Source organism: Pseudorca crassidens, chromosome 4 (assembly GCF_039906515.1).
Source record: "Pseudorca crassidens isolate mPseCra1 chromosome 4, mPseCra1.hap1, whole genome shotgun sequence".
Classification (NCBI taxonomy): domain Eukaryota; kingdom Metazoa; phylum Chordata; class Mammalia; order Artiodactyla; family Delphinidae; genus Pseudorca; species Pseudorca crassidens.
In genome coordinates, this window is record NC_090299.1 from 155,687,100 (window position 1) to 155,707,601 (window position 20,502).

Genomic DNA, 20,502 nt, shown 5'->3' on the forward strand with positions numbered 1-20,502 from the left:
CTGACTCTCCAAGTCGCGAGGGTGTTAGTAAAGCATCTGGAATGTTGCACCCGAGTACCAGGGTACGAAAACTGAGACATATTTGAACACGTCTCCCGATCACATGGTTGATCATACTCTAGGTTCCACATGCATGTTTTAGCTGAAGGAAGAATACCTTAAACCTGGGTAGTTGAAACCCGTGGAATGGGTACCATGCAATATGACTTCAAAGGGTCTTCATTTGCTCACCGAACCTCTCCAATCCTATCACTGCTGCGTTTATGCCCCTGTACACATGCTTGATTCTCTTTCGGAGACATAGCAATCCATAGGTTTTAAGATACTTACTAGTCAGGTACATTCTTAGGCATTTAATATGCGGTGATGAGTCCATTTCGTTGAGCAAGAGGTAGCTCTAGTCTATTCCATATTTGGCTTAAGGAACTTTATCTGTGCTCATTTCAATCTCTGGTTTTATGCAGCACCCCAACTCACCTTTCCCCTTAAGCAAGCATAAGTTGGTTTTCTAAATTTGAGACCCTGTTCTGTTCTGTAATTCAGTTCCTGTGTAGCCAAGTTTACATTCCGTGTATTACTGATATCTTATGATGTTTCTTTTTCTGTGTGACTTATTTCAGTTAGAATCATCATACCTGAATCCACTCATTGTGCTGCTAAGGGCCTGATGACATAGATTTCATTGCTGAGTGATATTGCTTTGTAAGTAAATACCACAACTTCTTTATCCATTTTTCACTTTCTGCGATGTTGAACTTGTACTGTACACGAGGTTCTTGTAAACAGAGGCGTCCCAAACTTTGGGGTGGCTGTGTCTTTTTGATTTTAATTTCCCTAAGCTATAGGACCATAAGTGGAAGTGCCCTAGGCTCTGTTGCTTTGTTTTTTAGATGTTTCAGGAAACACCATACACTTCTCCCGAGTGTCTGTTGGCAATTTACATCCCGCCCATCAGCATAACAAGGCTCCCAGTTCTCCATGGCCTGTCCTGCCTTTCTGGATTTTACACTTTTTTCAGATGGCCCTTTTGACCGGGGGGAAGTGAGACTTCATTGTAGTGCAGATTTCCTTTGCAAGCTTGCTTGGTTGGCCAAAAAGGGCGTATGCGTTTTTTCCTGAATATATTCAGGAAAAAACGCATACGCCCTTTTTGGCCAAGTGCATCATTGTGGACGTTCTGCCTCTTTTCCTATGCTTTCAATGCAATTCCAGTCTGCCTCCTGAAATCGGTTTCCTGCAATTCTGCCCCGCTTTCAAGTCCTCTTGGCAGCCTTACTTCAGTATATTTTTGGACGATAGCTGTCATTTATAACTCTGCAGGTTTGTGAATTACAGTGCCCCTGAGCTCCTTTCTTCAACTCGCTTTCTTTTGAGCTGGCCGCAACACCGCAGGATGGCTTCAGGCCCTAATCTGGTTCCGGCACGGCACGCTGAGCCTTTGGTTAATTCCTCTTCCTGGTGGGAAATGAGAGTTAAATTTGCCCGTCCAGACACCTCCAGCTAGTCTCTCATTGGTTCTCGCTATTCCTGTTCATCTTCCGCAGAAATTGCAAACTGGGCCAAACAGGAGGTTAAAGGGACTGACTCTCCAAGTCGCGAGGGTGTTAGTAAAGCGTCTGGAATGTTGCACCCGAGTACCAGGGTACGAAAACTGAGACATATTTGAACACGTCTCCCGATCACATGGTTGATCATACTCTAGGTTCCACATGCATGTTTTAGCTGAAGGAAGAATACCTTAAACCTGGGTAGTTGAAACCCGTGGAATGGGTACCATGCAATATGACTTCAAAGGGTCTTCATTTGCTCACCGAACCTCTCCAATCCTATCACTGCTGCGTTTATGCCCCTGTACACATGCTTGATTCTCTTTCGGAGACATAGCAATCCATAGGTTTTAAGATACTTACTAGTCAGGTACATTCTTAGGCATTTAATATGCGGTGTTGAGTCCATTTCGTTGAGCAAGAGGTAGCTCTAGTCTATTCCATATTTGGCTTAAGGAACTTTATCTGTGCTCATTTCAATCTCTGGTTTTATGCAGCACCCCAACTCACCTTTCCCCTTAAGCAAGCATAAGTTGGTTTTCTAAATTTGAGACCCTGTTCTGTTCTGTAATTCAGTTCCTGTGTAGCCAAGTTTACATTCCGTGTATTACTGATATCTTATGATGTTTCTTTTTCTGTGTGACTTATTTCAGTTAGAATCATCATACCTGAATCCACTCATTGTGCTGCTAAGGGCCTGATGACATAGATTTCATTGCTGAGTGATATTGCTTTGTAAGTAAATACCACAACTTCTTTATCCATTTTTCACTTTCTGCGATGTTGAACTTGTACTGTACACGAGGTTCTTGTAAACAGAGGCGTCCCAAACTTTGGGGTGGCTGTGTCTTTTTGATTTTAATTTCCCTAAGCTATAGGACCATAAGTGGAAGTGCCCTAGGCTCTGTTGCTTTGTTTTTTAGATGTTTCAGGAAACACCATACACTTCTCCCGAGTGTCTGTTGGCAATTTACATCCCGCCCATCAACATAACAAGGCTCCCAGTTCTCCATGGCCTGTCCTGCCTTTCTGGATTTTACACTTTTTTCAGATGGCCCTTTTGACCGGGGGGAAGTGAGACTTCATTGTAGTGCAGATTTCCTTTGCAAGCTTGCTTGGTTGGCCAAAAAGGGCGTATGCGTTTTTTCCTGAATATATTCAGGAAAAAACGCATACGCCCTTTTTGGCCAAGTGCATCATTGTGGACGTTCTGCCTCTTTTCCTATGCTTTCAATGCAATTCCAGTCTGCCTCCTGAAATCGGTTTCCTGCAATTCTGCCCCGCTTTCAAGTCCTCTTGGCAGCCTTACTTCAGTATATTTTTGGACGATAGCTGTCATTTATAACTCTGCAGGTTTGTGAATTACAGTGCCCCTGAGCTCCTTTCTTCAACTCGCTTTCTTTTGAGCTGGCCGCAACACCGCAGGATGGCTTCAGGCCCTAATCTGGTTCCGGCACGGCACGCTGAGCCTTTGGTTAATTCCTCTTCCTGGTGGGAAATGAGAGTTAAATTTGCCCGTCCAGACACCTCCAGCTAGTCTCTCATTGGTTCTCGCTATTCCTGTTCATCTTCCGCAGAAATTGCAAACTGGGCCAAACAGGAGGTTAAAGGGACTGACTCTCCAAGTCGCGAGGGTGTTAGTAAAGCATCTGGAATGTTGCACCCGAGTACCAGGGTACGAAAACTGAGACATATTTGAACACGTCTCCCGATCACATGGTTGATCATACTCTAGGTTCCACATGCATGTTTTAGCTGAAGGAAGAATACCTTAAACCTGGGTAGTTGAAACCCGTGGAATGGGTACCATGCAATATGACTTCAAAGGGTCTTCATTTGCTCACCGAACCTCTCCAATCCTATCACTGCTGCGTTTATGCCCCTGTACACATGCTTGATTCTCTTTCGGAGACATAGCAATCCATAGGTTTTAAGATACTTACTAGTCAGGTACATTCTTAGGCATTTAATATGCGGTGATGAGTCCATTTCGTTGAGCAAGAGGTAGCTCTAGTCTATTCCATATTTGGCTTAAGGAACTTTATCTGTGCTCATTTCAATCTCTGGTTTTATGCAGCACCCCAACTCACCTTTCCCCTTAAGCAAGCATAAGTTGGTTTTCTAAATTTGAGACCCTGTTCTGTTCTGTAATTCAGTTCCTGTGTAGCCAAGTTTACATTCCGTGTATTACTGATATCTTATGATGTTTCTTTTTCTGTGTGACTTATTTCAGTTAGAATCATCATACCTGAATCCACTCATTGTGCTGCTAAGGGCCTGATGACATAGATTTCATTGCTGAGTGATATTGCTTTGTAAGTAAATACCACAACTTCTTTATCCATTTTTCACTTTCTGCGATGTTGAACTTGTACTGTACACGAGGTTCTTGTAAACAGAGGCGTCCCAAACTTTGGGGTGGCTGTGTCTTTTTGATTTTAATTTCCCTAAGCTATAGGACCATAAGTGGAAGTGCCCTAGGCTCTGTTGCTTTGTTTTTTAGATGTTTCAGGAAACACCATACACTTCTCCCGAGTGTCTGTTGGCAATTTACATCCCGCCCATCAACATAACAAGGCTCCCAGTTCTCCATGGCCTGTCCTGCCTTTCTGGATTTTACACTTTTTTCAGATGGCCCTTTTGACCGGGGGGAAGTGAGACTTCATTGTAGTGCAGATTTCCTTTGCAAGCTTGCTTGGTTGGCCAAAAAGGGCGTATGCGTTTTTTCCTGAATATATTCAGGAAAAAACGCATACGCCCTTTTTGGCCAAGTGCATCATTGTGGACGTTCTGCCTCTTTTCCTATGCTTTCAATGCAATTCCAGTCTGCCTCCTGAAATCGGTTTCCTGCAATTCTGCCCCGCTTTCAAGTCCTCTTGGCAGCCTTACTTCAGTATATTTTTGGACGATAGCTGTCATTTATAACTCTGCAGGTTTGTGAATTACAGTGCCCCTGAGCTCCTTTCTTCAACTCGCTTTCTTTTGAGCTGGCCGCAACACCGCAGGATGGCTTCAGGCCCTAATCTGGTTCCGGCACGGCACGCTGAGCCTTTGGTTAATTCCTCTTCCTGGTGGGAAATGAGAGTTAAATTTGCCCGTCCAGACACCTCCAGCTAGTCTCTCATTGGTTCTCGCTATTCCTGTTCATCTTCCGCAGAAATTGCAAACTGGGCCAAACAGGAGGTTAAAGGGACTGACTCTCCAAGTCGGGAGGGTGTTAGTAAAGCGTCTGGAATGTTGCACCCGAGTACCAGGGTACGAAAACTGAGACATATTTGAACACGTCTCCCGATCACATGGTTGATCATACTCTAGGTTCCACATGCATGTTTTAGCTGAAGGAAGAATACCTTAAACCTGGGTAGTTGAAACCCGTGGAATGGGTACCATGCAATATGACTTCAAAGGGTCTTCATTTGCTCACCGAACCTCTCCAATCCTATCACTGCTGCGTTTATGCCCCTGTACACATGCTTGATTCTCTTTCGGAGACATAGCAATCCATAGGTTTTAAGATACTTACTAGTCAGGTACATTCTTAGGCATTTAATATGCGGTGTTGAGTCCATTTCGTTGAGCAAGAGGTAGCTCTTGTCTATTCCATATTTGGCTTAAGGAACTTTATCTGTGCTCATTTCAATCTCTGGTTTTATGCAGCACCCCAACTCACCTTTACCTTAAGGAAGCATAAGTTGGTTTTCTAAATTTGAGACCCTGTTCTGTTCTGTAATTCAGTTCCTGTGTAGCCAAGTTTACATTCCGTGTATTACTGATATCTTATGATGTTTCTTTTTCTGTGTGACTTATTTCAGTTAGAATCATCATACCTGAATCCACTCATTGTGCTGCTAAGGGCCTGATGACATAGATTTCATTGCTGAGTGATATTGCTTTGTAAGTAAATACCACAACTTCTTTATCCATTTTTCACTTTCTGCGATGTTGAACTTGTACTGTACACGAGGTTCTTGTAAACAGAGGCGTCCCAAACTTTGGGGTGGCTGTGTCTTTTTGATTTTAATTTCCCTAAGCTATAGGACCATAAGTGGAAGTGCCCTAGGCTCTGTTGCTTTGTTTTTTAGATGTTTCAGGAAACACCATACACTTCTCCCGAGTGTCTGTTGGCAATTTACATCCCGCCCATCAGCATAACAAGGCTCCCAGTTCTCCATGGCCTGTCCTGCCTTTCTGGATTTTACACTTTTTTCAGATGGCCCTTTTGACCGGGGGGAAGTGAGACTTCATTGTAGTGCAGATTTCCTTTGCAAGCTTGCTTGGTTGGCCAAAAAGGGCGTATGCGTTTTTTCCTGAATATATTCAGGAAAAAACGCATACGCCCTTTTTGGCCAAGTGCATCATTGTGGACGTTCTGCCTCTTTTCCTATGCTTTCAATGCAATTCCAGTCTGCCTCCTGAAATCGGTTTCCTGCAATTCTGCCCCGCTTTCAAGTCCTCTTGGCAGCCTTACTTCAGTATATTTTTGGACGATAGCTGTCATTTATAACTCTGCAGGTTTGTGAATTACAGTGCCCCTGAGCTCCTTTCTTCAACTCGCTTTCTTTTGAGCTGGCCGCAACACCGCAGGATGGCTTCAGGCCCTAATCTGGTTCCGGCACGGCACGCTGAGCCTTTGGTTAATTCCTCTTCCTGGTGGGAAATGAGAGTTAAATTTGCCCGTCCAGACACCTCCAGCTAGTCTCTCATTGGTTCTCGCTATTCCTGTTCATCTTCCGCAGAAATTGCAAACTGGGCCAAACAGGAGGTTAAAGGGACTGACTCTCCAAGTCGCGAGGGTGTTAGTAAAGCATCTGGAATGTTGCACCCGAGTACCAGGGTACGAAAACTGAGACATATTTGAACACGTCTCCCGATCACATGGTTGATCATACTCTAGGTTCCACATGCATGTTTTAGCTGAAGGAAGAATACCTTAAACCTGGGTAGTTGAAACCCGTGGAATGGGTACCATGCAATATGACTTCAAAGGGTCTTCATTTGCTCACCGAACCTCTCCAATCCTATCACTGCTGCGTTTATGCCCCTGTACACATGCTTGATTCTCTTTCGGAGACATAGCAATCCATAGGTTTTAAGATACTTACTAGTCAGGTACATTCTTAGGCATTTAATATGCGGTGATGAGTCCATTTCGTTGAGCAAGAGGTAGCTCTAGTCTATTCCATATTTGGCTTAAGGAACTTTATCTGTGCTCATTTCAATCTCTGGTTTTATGCAGCACCCCAACTCACCTTTCCCCTTAAGCAAGCATAAGTTGGTTTTCTAAATTTGAGACCCTGTTCTGTTCTGTAATTCAGTTCCTGTGTAGCCAAGTTTACATTCCGTGTATTACTGATATCTTATGATGTTTCTTTTTCTGTGTGACTTATTTCAGTTAGAATCATCATACCTGAATCCACTCATTGTGCTGCTAAGGGCCTGATGACATAGATTTCATTGCTGAGTGATATTGCTTTGTAAGTAAATACCACAACTTCTTTATCCATTTTTCACTTTCTGCGATGTTGAACTTGTACTGTACACGAGGTTCTTGTAAACAGAGGCGTCCCAAACTTTGGGGTGGCTGTGTCTTTTTGATTTTAATTTCCCTAAGCTATAGGACCATAAGTGGAAGTGCCCTAGGCTCTGTTGCTTTGTTTTTTAGATGTTTCAGGAAACACCATACACTTCTCCCGAGTGTCTGTTGGCAATTTACATCCCGCCCATCAACATAACAAGGCTCCCAGTTCTCCATGGCCTGTCCTGCCTTTCTGGATTTTACACTTTTTTCAGATGGCCCTTTTGACCGGGGGGAAGTGAGACTTCATTGTAGTGCAGATTTCCTTTGCAAGCTTGCTTGGTTGGCCAAAAAGGGCGTATGCGTTTTTTCCTGAATATATTCAGGAAAAAACGCATACGCCCTTTTTGGCCAAGTGCATCATTGTGGACGTTCTGCCTCTTTTCCTATGCTTTCAATGCAATTCCAGTCTGCCTCCTGAAATCGGTTTCCTGCAATTCTGCCCCGCTTTCAAGTCCTCTTGGCAGCCTTACTTCAGTATATTTTTGGACGATAGCTGTCATTTATAACTCTGCAGGTTTGTGAATTACAGTGCCCCTGAGCTCCTTTCTTCAACTCGCTTTCTTTTGAGCTGGCCGCAACACCGCAGGATGGCTTCAGGCCCTAATCTGGTTCCGGCACGGCACGCTGAGCCTTTGGTTAATTCCTCTTCCTGGTGGGAAATGAGAGTTAAATTTGCCCGTCCAGACACCTCCAGCTAGTCTCTCATTGGTTCTCGCTATTCCTGTTCATCTTCCGCAGAAATTGCAAACTGGGCCAAACAGGAGGTTAAAGGGACTGACTCTCCAAGTCGGGAGGGTGTTAGTAAAGCGTCTGGAATGTTGCACCCGAGTACCAGGGTACGAAAACTGAGACATATTTGAACACGTCTCCCGATCACATGGTTGATCATACTCTAGGTTCCACATGCATGTTTTAGCTGAAGGAAGAATACCTTAAACCTGGGTAGTTGAAACCCGTGGAATGGGTACCATGCAATATGACTTCAAAGGGTCTTCATTTGCTCACCGAACCTCTCCAATCCTATCACTGCTGCGTTTATGCCCCTGTACACATGCTTGATTCTCTTTCGGAGACATAGCAATCCATAGGTTTTAAGATACTTACTAGTCAGGTACATTCTTAGGCATTTAATATGCGGTGTTGAGTCCATTTCGTTGAGCAAGAGGTAGCTCTTGTCTATTCCATATTTGGCTTAAGGAACTTTATCTGTGCTCATTTCAATCTCTGGTTTTATGCAGCACCCCAACTCACCTTTACCTTAAGGAAGCATAAGTTGGTTTTCTAAATTTGAGACCCTGTTCTGTTCTGTAATTCAGTTCCTGTGTAGCCAAGTTTACATTCCGTGTATTACTGATATCTTATGATGTTTCTTTTTCTGTGTGACTTATTTCAGTTAGAATCATCATACCTGAATCCACTCATTGTGCTGCTAAGGGCCTGATGACATAGATTTCATTGCTGAGTGATATTGCTTTGTAAGTAAATACCACAACTTCTTTATCCATTTTTCACTTTCTGCGATGTTGAACTTGTACTGTACACGAGGTTCTTGTAAACAGAGGCGTCCCAAACTTTGGGGTGGCTGTGTCTTTTTGATTTTAATTTCCCTAAGCTATAGGACCATAAGTGGAAGTGCCCTAGGCTCTGTTGCTTTGTTTTTTAGATGTTTCAGGAAACACCATACACTTCTCCCGAGTGTCTGTTGGCAATTTACATCCCGCCCATCAGCATAACAAGGCTCCCAGTTCTCCATGGCCTGTCCTGCCTTTCTGGATTTTACACTTTTTTCAGATGGCCCTTTTGACCGGGGGGAAGTGAGACTTCATTGTAGTGCAGATTTCCTTTGCAAGCTTGCTTGGTTGGCCAAAAAGGGCGTATGCGTTTTTTCCTGAATATATTCAGGAAAAAACGCATACGCCCTTTTTGGCCAAGTGCATCATTGTGGACGTTCTGCCTCTTTTCCTATGCTTTCAATGCAATTCCAGTCTGCCTCCTGAAATCGGTTTCCTGCAATTCTGCCCCGCTTTCAAGTCCTCTTGGCAGCCTTACTTCAGTATATTTTTGGACGATAGCTGTCATTTATAACTCTGCAGGTTTGTGAATTACAGTGCCCCTGAGCTCCTTTCTTCAACTCGCTTTCTTTTGAGCTGGCCGCAACACCGCAGGATGGCTTCAGGCCCTAATCTGGTTCCGGCACGGCACGCTGAGCCTTTGGTTAATTCCTCTTCCTGGTGGGAAATGAGAGTTAAATTTGCCCGTCCAGACACCTCCAGCTAGTCTCTCATTGGTTCTCGCTATTCCTGTTCATCTTCCGCAGAAATTGCAAACTGGGCCAAACAGGAGGTTAAAGGGACTGACTCTCCAAGTCGCGAGGGTGTTAGTAAAGCATCTGGAATGTTGCACCCGAGTACCAGGGTACGAAAACTGAGACATATTTGAACACGTCTCCCGATCACATGGTTGATCATACTCTAGGTTCCACATGCATGTTTTAGCTGAAGGAAGAATACCTTAAACCTGGGTAGTTGAAACCCGTGGAATGGGTACCATGCAATATGACTTCAAAGGGTCTTCATTTGCTCACCGAACCTCTCCAATCCTATCACTGCTGCGTTTATGCCCCTGTACACATGCTTGATTCTCTTTCGGAGACATAGCAATCCATAGGTTTTAAGATACTTACTAGTCAGGTACATTCTTAGGCATTTAATATGCGGTGATGAGTCCATTTCGTTGAGCAAGAGGTAGCTCTAGTCTATTCCATATTTGGCTTAAGGAACTTTATCTGTGCTCATTTCAATCTCTGGTTTTATGCAGCACCCCAACTCACCTTTCCCCTTAAGCAAGCATAAGTTGGTTTTCTAAATTTGAGACCCTGTTCTGTTCTGTAATTCAGTTCCTGTGTAGCCAAGTTTACATTCCGTGTATTACTGATATCTTATGATGTTTCTTTTTCTGTGTGACTTATTTCAGTTAGAATCATCATACCTGAATCCACTCATTGTGCTGCTAAGGGCCTGATGACATAGATTTCATTGCTGAGTGATATTGCTTTGTAAGTAAATACCACAACTTCTTTATCCATTTTTCACTTTCTGCGATGTTGAACTTGTACTGTACACGAGGTTCTTGTAAACAGAGGCGTCCCAAACTTTGGGGTGGCTGTGTCTTTTTGATTTTAATTTCCCTAAGCTATAGGACCATAAGTGGAAGTGCCCTAGGCTCTGTTGCTTTGTTTTTTAGATGTTTCAGGAAACACCATACACTTCTCCCGAGTGTCTGTTGGCAATTTACATCCCGCCCATCAGCATAACAAGGCTCCCAGTTCTCCATGGCCTGTCCTGCCTTTCTGGATTTTACACTTTTTTCAGATGGCCCTTTTGACCGGGGGGAAGTGAGACTTCATTGTAGTGCAGATTTCCTTTGCAAGCTTGCTTGGTTGGCCAAAAAGGGCGTATGCGTTTTTTCCTGAATATATTCAGGAAAAAACGCATACGCCCTTTTTGGCCAAGTGCATCATTGTGGACGTTCTGCCTCTTTTCCTATGCTTTCAATGCAATTCCAGTCTGCCTCCTGAAATCGGTTTCCTGCAATTCTGCCCCGCTTTCAAGTCCTCTTGGCAGCCTTACTTCAGTATATTTTTGGACGATAGCTGTCATTTATAACTCTGCAGGTTTGTGAATTACAGTGCCCCTGAGCTCCTTTCTTCAACTCGCTTTCTTTTGAGCTGGCCGCAACACCGCAGGATGGCTTCAGGCCCTAATCTGGTTCCGGCACGGCACGCTGAGCCTTTGGTTAATTCCTCTTCCTGGTGGGAAATGAGAGTTAAATTTGCCCGTCCAGACACCTCCAGCTAGTCTCTCATTGGTTCTCGCTATTCCTGTTCATCTTCCGCAGAAATTGCAAACTGGGCCAAACAGGAGGTTAAAGGGACTGACTCTCCAAGTCGCGAGGGTGTTAGTAAAGCGTCTGGAATGTTGCACCCGAGTACCAGGGTACGAAAACTGAGACATATTTGAACACGTCTCCCGATCACATGGTTGATCATACTCTAGGTTCCACATGCATGTTTTAGCTGAAGGAAGAATACCTTAAACCTGGGTAGTTGAAACCCGTGGAATGGGTACCATGCAATATGACTTCAAAGGGTCTTCATTTGCTCACCGAACCTCTCCAATCCTATCACTGCTGCGTTTATGCCCCTGTACACATGCTTGATTCTCTTTCGGAGACATAGCAATCCATAGGTTTTAAGATACTTACTAGTCAGGTACATTCTTAGGCATTTAATATGCGGTGTTGAGTCCATTTCGTTGAGCAAGAGGTAGCTCTAGTCTATTCCATATTTGGCTTAAGGAACTTTATCTGTGCTCATTTCAATCTCTGGTTTTATGCAGCACCCCAACTCACCTTTCCCCTTAAGCAAGCATAAGTTGGTTTTCTAAATTTGAGACCCTGTTCTGTTCTGTAATTCAGTTCCTGTGTAGCCAAGTTTACATTCCGTGTATTACTGATATCTTATGATGTTTCTTTTTCTGTGTGACTTATTTCAGTTAGAATCATCATACCTGAATCCACTCATTGTGCTGCTAAGGGCCTGATGACATAGATTTCATTGCTGAGTGATATTGCTTTGTAAGTAAATACCACAACTTCTTTATCCATTTTTCACTTTCTGCGATGTTGAACTTGTACTGTACACGAGGTTCTTGTAAACAGAGGCGTCCCAAACTTTGGGGTGGCTGTGTCTTTTTGATTTTAATTTCCCTAAGCTATAGGACCATAAGTGGAAGTGCCCTAGGCTCTGTTGCTTTGTTTTTTAGATGTTTCAGGAAACACCATACACTTCTCCCGAGTGTCTGTTGGCAATTTACATCCCGCCCATCAACATAACAAGGCTCCCAGTTCTCCATGGCCTGTCCTGCCTTTCTGGATTTTACACTTTTTTCAGATGGCCCTTTTGACCGGGGGGAAGTGAGACTTCATTGTAGTGCAGATTTCCTTTGCAAGCTTGCTTGGTTGGCCAAAAAGGGCGTATGCGTTTTTTCCTGAATATATTCAGGAAAAAACGCATACGCCCTTTTTGGCCAAGTGCATCATTGTGGACGTTCTGCCTCTTTTCCTATGCTTTCAATGCAATTCCAGTCTGCCTCCTGAAATCGGTTTCCTGCAATTCTGCCCCGCTTTCAAGTCCTCTTGGCAGCCTTACTTCAGTATATTTTTGGACGATAGCTGTCATTTATAACTCTGCAGGTTTGTGAATTACAGTGCCCCTGAGCTCCTTTCTTCAACTCGCTTTCTTTTGAGCTGGCCGCAACACCGCAGGATGGCTTCAGGCCCTAATCTGGTTCCGGCACGGCACGCTGAGCCTTTGGTTAATTCCTCTTCCTGGTGGGAAATGAGAGTTAAATTTGCCCGTCCAGACACCTCCAGCTAGTCTCTCATTGGTTCTCGCTATTCCTGTTCATCTTCCGCAGAAATTGCAAACTGGGCCAAACAGGAGGTTAAAGGGACTGACTCTCCAAGTCGGGAGGGTGTTAGTAAAGCGTCTGGAATGTTGCACCCGAGTACCAGGGTACGAAAACTGAGACATATTTGAACACGTCTCCCGATCACATGGTTGATCATACTCTAGGTTCCACATGCATGTTTTAGCTGAAGGAAGAATACCTTAAACCTGGGTAGTTGAAACCCGTGGAATGGGTACCATGCAATATGACTTCAAAGGGTCTTCATTTGCTCACCGAACCTCTCCAATCCTATCACTGCTGCGTTTATGCCCCTGTACACATGCTTGATTCTCTTTCGGAGACATAGCAATCCATAGGTTTTAAGATACTTACTAGTCAGGTACATTCTTAGGCATTTAATATGCGGTGTTGAGTCCATTTCGTTGAGCAAGAGGTAGCTCTTGTCTATTCCATATTTGGCTTAAGGAACTTTATCTGTGCTCATTTCAATCTCTGGTTTTATGCAGCACCCCAACTCACCTTTACCCTTAAGGAAGCATAAGTTGGTTTTCTAAATTTGAGACCCTGTTCTGTTCTGTAATTCAGTTCCTGTGTAGCCAAGTTTACATTCCATGTATTACTGATATCTTATGATGTTTCTTTTTCTGTGTGACTTATTTCAGTTAGAATCATCATACCTGAATCCACTCATTGTGCTGCTAAGGGCCTGATGACATAGATTTCATTGCTGAGTGATATTGCTTTGTAAGTAAATACCACAACTTCTTTATCCATTTTTCACTTTCTGCGATGTTGAACTTGTACTGTACACGAGGTTCTTGTAAACAGAGGCGTCCCAAACTTTGGGGTGGCTGTGTCTTTTTGATTTTAATTTCCCTAAGCTATAGGACCATAAGTGGAAGTGCCCTAGGCTCTGTTGCTTTGTTTTTTAGATGTTTCAGGAAACACCATACACTTCTCCCGAGTGTCTGTTGGCAATTTACATCCCGCCCATCAGCATAACAAGGCTCCCAGTTCTCCATGGCCTGTCCTGCCTTTCTGGATTTTACACTTTTTTCAGATGGCCCTTTTGACCGGGGGGAAGTGAGACTTCATTGTAGTGCAGATTTCCTTTGCAAGCTTGCTTGGTTGGCCAAAAAGGGCGTATGCGTTTTTTCCTGAATATATTCAGGAAAAAACGCATACGCCCTTTTTGGCCAAGTGCATCATTGTGGACGTTCTGCCTCTTTTCCTATGCTTTCAATGCAATTCCAGTCTGCCTCCTGAAATCGGTTTCCTGCAATTCTGCCCCGCTTTCAAGTCCTCTTGGCAGCCTTACTTCAGTATATTTTTGGACGATAGCTGTCATTTATAACTCTGCAGGTTTGTGAATTACAGTGCCCCTGAGCTCCTTTCTTCAACTCGCTTTCTTTTGAGCTGGCCGCAACACCGCAGGATGGCTTCAGGCCCTAATCTGGTTCCGGCACGGCACGCTGAGCCTTTGGTTAATTCCTCTTCCTGGTGGGAAATGAGAGTTAAATTTGCCCGTCCAGACACCTCCAGCTAGTCTCTCATTGGTTCTCGCTATTCCTGTTCATCTTCCGCAGAAATTGCAAACTGGGCCAAACAGGAGGTTAAAGGGACTGACTCTCCAAGTCGCGAGGGTGTTAGTAAAGCGTCTGGAATGTTGCACCCGAGTACCAGGGTACGAAAACTGAGACATATTTGAACACGTCTCCCGATCACATGGTTGATCATACTCTAGGTTCCACATGCATGTTTTAGCTGAAGGAAGAATACCTTAAACCTGGGTAGTTGAAACCCGTGGAATGGGTACCATGCAATATGACTTCAAAGGGTCTTCATTTGCTCACCGAACCTCTCCAATCCTATCACTGCTGCGTTTATGCCCCTGTACACATGCTTGATTCTCTTTCGGAGACATAGCAATCCATAGGTTTTAAGATACTTACTAGTCAGGTACATTCTTAGGCATTTAATATGCGGTGTTGAGTCCATTTCGTTGAGCAAGAGGTAGCTCTAGTCTATTCCATATTTGGCTTAAGGAACTTTATCTGTGCTCATTTCAATCTCTGGTTTTATGCAGCACCCCAACTCACCTTTCCCCTTAAGCAAGCATAAGTTGGTTTTCTAAATTTGAGACCCTGTTCTGTTCTGTAATTCAGTTCCTGTGTAGCCAAGTTTACATTCCGTGTATTACTGATATCTTATGATGTTTCTTTTTCTGTGTGACTTATTTCAGTTAGAATCATCATACCTGAATCCACTCATTGTGCTGCTAAGGGCCTGATGACATAGATTTCATTGCTGAGTGATATTGCTTTGTAAGTAAATACCACAACTTCTTTATCCATTTTTCACTTTCTGCGATGTTGAACTTGTACTGTACACGAGGTTCTTGTAAACAGAGGCGTCCCAAACTTTGGGGTGGCTGTGTCTTTTTGATTTTAATTTCCCTAAGCTATAGGACCATAAGTGGAAGTGCCCTAGGCTCTGTTGCTTTGTTTTTTAGATGTTTCAGGAAACACCATACACTTCTCCCGAGTGTCTGTTGGCAATTTACATCCCGCCCATCAGCATAACAAGGCTCCCAGTTCTCCATGGCCTGTCCTGCCTTTCTGGATTTTACACTTTTTTCAGATGGCCCTTTTGACCGGGGGGAAGTGAGACTTCATTGTAGTGCAGATTTCCTTTGCAAGCTTGCTTGGTTGGCCAAAAAGGGCGTATGCGTTTTTTCCTGAATATATTCAGGAAAAAACGCATACGCCCTTTTTGGCCAAGTGCATCATTGTGGACGTTCTGCCTCTTTTCCTATGCTTTCAATGCAATTCCAGTCTGCCTCCTGAAATCGGTTTCCTGCAATTCTGCCCCGCTTTCAAGTCCTCTTGGCAGCCTTACTTCAGTATATTTTTGGACGATAGCTGTCATTTATAACTCTGCAGGTTTGTGAATTACAGTGCCCCTGAGCTCCTTTCTTCAACTCGCTTTCTTTTGAGCTGGCCGCAACACCGCAGGATGGCTTCAGGCCCTAATCTGGTTCCGGCACGGCACGCTGAGCCTTTGGTTAATTCCTCTTCCTGGTGGGAAATGAGAGTTAAATTTGCCCGTCCAGACACCTCCAGCTAGTCTCTCATTGGTTCTCGCTATTCCTGTTCATCTTCCGCAGAAATTGCAAACTGGGCCAAACAGGAGGTTAAAGGGACTGACTCTCCAAGTCGCGAGGGTGTTAGTAAAGCGTCTGGAATGTTGCACCCGAGTACCAGGGTACGAAAACTGAGACATATTTGAACACGTCTCCCGATCACATGGTTGATCATACTCTAGGTTCCACATGCATGTTTTAGCTGAAGGAAGAATACCTTAAACCTGGGTAGTTGAAACCCGTGGAATGGGTACCATGCAATATGACTTCAAAGGGTCTTCATTTGCTCACCGAACCTCTCCAATCCTATCACTGCTGCGTTTATGCCCCTGTACACATGCTTGATTCTCTTTCGGAGACATAGCAATCCATAGGTTTTAAGATACTTACTAGTCAGGTACATTCTTAGGCATTTAATATGCGGTGTTGAGTCCATTTCGTTGAGCAAGAGGTAGCTCTAGTCTATTCCATATTTGGCTTAAGGAACTTTATCTGTGCTCATTTCAATCTCTGGTTTTATGCAGCACCCCAACTCACCTTTCCCCTTAAGCAAGCATAAGTTGGTTTTCTAAATTTGAGACCCTGTTCTGTTCTGTAATTCAGTTCCTGTGTAGCCAAGTTTACATTCCGTGTATTACTGATATCTTATGATGTTTCTTTTTCTGTGTGACTTATTTCAGTTAGAATCATCATACCTGAATCCACTCATTGTGCTGCTAAGGGCCTGATGACATAGATTTCATTGCTGAGTGATATTGCTTTGTAAGTAAATACCACAACTTCTTTATCCATTTTTCACTTTCTGCGATGTTGAACTTGTACTGTACACGAGGTTCTTGTAAACAGAGGCGTCCCAAACTTTGGGGTGGCTGTGTCTTTTTGATTTTAATTTCCCTAAGCTATAGGACCATAAGTGGAAGTGCCCTAGGCTCTGTTGCTTTGTTTTTTAGATGTTTCAGGAAACACCATACACTTCTCCCGAGTGTCTGTTGGCAATTTACATCCCGCCCATCAGCATAACAAGGCTCCCAGTTCTCCATGGCCTGTCCTGCCTTTCTGGATTTTACACTTTTTTCAGATGGCCCTTTTGACCGGGGGGAAGTGAGACTTCATTGTAGTGCAGATTTCCTTTGCAAGCTTGCTTGGTTGGCCAAAAAGGGCGTATGCGTTTTTTCCTGAATATATTCAGGAAAAAACGCATACGCCCTTTTTGGCCAAGTGCATCATTGTGGACGTTCTGCCTCTTTTCCTATGCTTTCAATGCAATTCCAGTCTGCCTCCTGAAATCGGTTTCCTGCAATTCTGCCCCGCTTTCAAGTCCTCTTGGCAGCCTTACTTCAGTATATTTTTGGACGATAGCTGTCATTTATAACTCTGCAGGTTTGTGAATTACAGTGCCCCTGAGCTCCTTTCTTCAACTCGCTTTCTTTTGAGCTGGCCGCAACACCGCAGGATGGCTTCAGGCCCTAATCTGGTTCCGGCACGGCACGCTGAGCCTTTGGTTAATTCCTCTTCCTGGTGGGAAATGAGAGTTAAATTTGCCCGTCCAGACACCTCCAGCTAGTCTCTCATTGGTTCTCGCTATTCCTGTTCATCTTCCGCAGAAATTGCAAACTGGGCCAAACAGGAGGTTAAAGGGACTGACTCTCCAAGTCGGGAGGGTGTTAGTAAAGCGTCTGGAATGTTGCACCCGAGTACCAGGGTACGAAAACTGAGACATATTTGAACACGTCTCCCGATCACATGGTTGATCATACTCTAGGTTCCACATGCATGTTTTAGCTGAAGGAAGAATACCTTAAACCTGGGTAGTTGAAACCCGTGGAATGGGTACCATGCAATATGACTTCAAAGGGTCTTCATTTGCTCACCGAACCTCTCCAATCCTATCACTGCTGCGTTTATGCCCCTGTACACATGCTTGATTCTCTTTCAGAGACATAGCAATCCATAGGTTTTAAGATACTTACTAGTCAGGTACATTCTTAGGCATTTAATATGCGGTGTTGAGTCCATTTCGTTGAGCAAGGAGTAGCTCTTGTCTATTCCATATTTGGCTTAAGGAACTTTATCTGTGCTCATTTCAATCTCTGGTTTTATGCAGCACCCCAACTCACCTTTACCCTTAAGCAAGCATAAGTTGGTTTTCTAAATTTGAGACCCTGTTCTGTTCTGTAATTCAGTTCCTGTGTAGCCAAGTTTACATTCCGTGTATTACTGATATCTTATGATGTTTCTTTTTCTGTGTGACTTATTTCAGTTAGAATCATCATACCTGAATCCACTCATTGTGCTGCTAAGGGCCTGATGACATAGATTTCATTGCTGAGTGATATTGCTTTGTAAGTAAATACCACAACTTCTTTATCCATTTTTCACTTTCTGCGATGTTGAACTTGTACTGTAAACGAGGTTCTTGTAAACAGAGGCGTCCCAAACTTTGGGGTGGCTGTGTCTTTTTGATTTTAATTTCCCTAAGCTATAGGACCATAAGTGGAAGTGCCCTAGGCTCTGTTGCTTTGTTTTTTAGATGTTTCAGGAAACACCATACACTTCTCCCGAGTGTCTGTTGGCAATTTACATCCCGCCCATCAGCATAACAAGACTCCCAGTTCTCCATGGCCTGTCCTGCCTTTCTGGATTTTACACTTTTTTCAGATGGCCCTTTTGACCGGGGGGAAGTGAGACTTCATTGTAGTGCAGATTTCCTTTGCAAGCTTGCTTGGTTGGCCAAAAAGGGCGTATGCGTTTTTTCCTGAATATATTCAGGAAAAAACGCATACGCCTTTTTTGGCCAAGTGCATCATTGTGGACGTTCTGCCTCTTTTCCTATGCTTTCAATGCAATTCCAGTCTGCCTCCTGAAATCGGTTTCCTGCAATTCTGCCCCGCTTTCAAGTCCTCTTGGCAGCCTTACTTCAGTATATTTTTGGACGATAGCTGTCATTTATAACTCTGCAGGTTTGTGAATTACAGTGCCCCTGAGCTCCTTTCTTCAACTCGCTTTCTTTTGAGCTGGCCGCAACACCGCAGGATGGCTTCAGGCCCTAATCTGGTTCCGGCACGGCACGCTGAGCCTTTGGTTATTTCCTCTTCCTGGTGGGAAATGAGAGTTAAATTTGCCCGTCCAGACACCTCCAGCTAGTCTCTCATTGGTTCTCGCTATTCCTGTTCATCTTCCGCAGAAATTGCAAACTGGGCCAAACAGGAGGTTAAAGGGACTGACTCTCCAAGTCGGGAGGGTGTTAGTAAAGCGTCTGGAATGTTGCACCCGAGTACCAGGGTACGAAAACTGAGACATATTTGAACACGTCTCCCGATCACATGGTTGATCATACTCTAGGTTCCACATGCATGTTTTAGCTGAAGGAAGAATACCTTAAACCTGGGTAGTTGAAACCCGTGGAATGGGTACCATGCAATATGACTTCAAAGGGTCTTCATTTGCTCACCGAACCTCTCCAATCCTATCACTGCTGCGTTTATGCCCCTGTACACATGCTTGATTCTCTTTCGGAGACATAGCAATCCATAGGTTTTAAGATACTTACTAGTCAGGTACATTCTTAGGCATTTAATATGCGGTGTTGAGTCCATTTCGTTGAGCAAGGAGTAGCTCTTGTCTATTCCATATTTGGCTTAAGGAACTTTATCTGTGCTCATTTCAATCTCTGGTTTTATGCAGCACCCCAACTCACCTTTCCCCTTAAGCAAGCATAAGTTGGTTTTCTAAATTTGAGACCCTGTTCTGTTCTGTAATTCAGTTCCTGTGTAGCCAAGTTTACATTCCGTGTATTACTGATATCTTATGATGTTTCTTTTTCTGTGTGACTTATTTCAGTTAGAATCATCATACCTGAATCCACTCATTGTGCTGCTAAGGGCCTGATGACATAGATTTCATTGCTGAGTGATATTGCTTTGTAAGTAAATACCACAACTTCTTTATCCATTTTTCACTTTCTGTGATGTTGAACTTGTACTGTAAACGAGGTTCTTGTAAACAGAGGCGTCCCAAACTTTGGGGTGGCTGTGTCTTTTTGATTTTAATTTCCCTAAGCTATAGGACCATAAGTGGAAGTGCCCTAGGCTCTGTTGCTTTGTTTTTTAGATGTTTCAGGAAACACCATACACTTCTCCCGAGTGTCTGTTGGCAATTTACATCCCGCCCATCAGCATAACAAGGCTCCCAGTTCTCCATGGCCTGTCCTGCCTTTCTGGATTTTACACTTTTTTCAGATGGCCCTTTTGACCGGGGGGAAGTGAGACTTCATTGTAGTGCAGATTTCCTTTGCAAGCTTGCTTGGTTGGCCAAAAAGGGCGTATGCGTTTTTTCCTGAATATATTCAGGAAAAAACGCATACGCCCTTTTTGGCCAAGTGCATCATTGTGGACGTTCTGCCTCTTTTCCTATGCTTTCAATGCAATTCCAGTCTGCCTCCTGAAATCGGTTTCCTGCAATTCTGCCCCGCTTTCAAGTCCTCTTGGCAGCCTTACTTCAGTATATTTTTGGACGATAGCTGTCATTTATAACTCTGCAGGTTTGTGAATTACAGTGCCCCTGAGCTCCTTTCTTCAACTCGCTTTCTTTTGAGCTGGCCGCAACACCGCAGGATGGCTTCAGGCCCTAATCTGGTTCCGGCACGGCACGCTGAGCCTTTGGTTAATTCCTCTTCCTGGTGGGAAATGAGAGTTAAATTTGCCCGTCCAGACACCTCCAGCTAGTCTCTCATTGGTTCTCGCTATTCCTGTTCATCTTCCGCAG